Raw genomic sequence first — 860 nt, 5'->3', positions numbered from 1 at the left:
GAAGGAAGGAAGGAAGGAAGGAAGGAAGGAAATAGAAATAGTTAGAAAATCACCTCTCAGTCATATATTTATTTATTTTATTTCATTCCATTTATTAATCGCCTATCCCCACAACTGTGGGGCTCAAAGCGATGTACAAAAGTTTTAAAAGCATAAAAAATATAAAAACAATGTCCAACAACATACAGTAATTAAAAGCAAGTGGCGAAATTTTGTAGCTTCCTACCATATCTGGTATGTGAGTGCTTCACACGTTCAGGGGTCGGCTTACAGACTCCTTTCCCTCCCCCTCCCCACAACAGACACCCTGTGAGGTGGGTGGGGCTGAGAGAGCTCTTGACAGAAACTGTTCTTTTTCGAGGACAGCTCTTATCAGAACTACGGCTTGCCCGAGGTCATCCAGCAGGTGCAAGTGGAAGAGTGGGGAATCAAACCCGGTTCTCCCAGATTAGAGTCTGCGCACTTATCCACTACACCAAACTGGCTCTTGAAAAAGGAATAAAGGTCCAGATAGGGTGCCAGCCATAACCATTGCTGTCCTCGACCGAATGTCTGGCGGGACATCTCCGCCTTACAGGCCCTGGGGAATTGCATAAGATCCCACAGGGCCCTGATGTTATCTGGCAGGTTGGAGTCAGGGCCAAGGACAGCCGTATCTCTCCAGGGCCGGGGATGAGCAGCAAGTTGTTCTGTGAAGGGTGTAATGCTCTCTCGGGGGGAATAGACAGTGTGGATAAATCTGCCTGAGCTTGTCAGAGTGGGGGGAAGCTAAGAAGACTTGGACCTGGTTCCTACTCAGATGGGAGACCACCCAGGAAGTCCAGGGTTACTGTGCACTCCTGTTCATTTCTTGCCTTGAA

Source organism: Gekko japonicus, unplaced genomic scaffold, assembly GCF_001447785.1.
Source record: "Gekko japonicus isolate JY-2015 unplaced genomic scaffold, Gekko_japonicus_V1.1 scaffold4551, whole genome shotgun sequence".
In the NCBI taxonomy this organism is placed as follows: Eukaryota; Metazoa; Chordata; class Lepidosauria; order Squamata; family Gekkonidae; genus Gekko; species Gekko japonicus.
The sequence above is the reverse complement of the archived record's forward strand: the minus strand, read 5'-3'. Positions refer to the sequence as shown.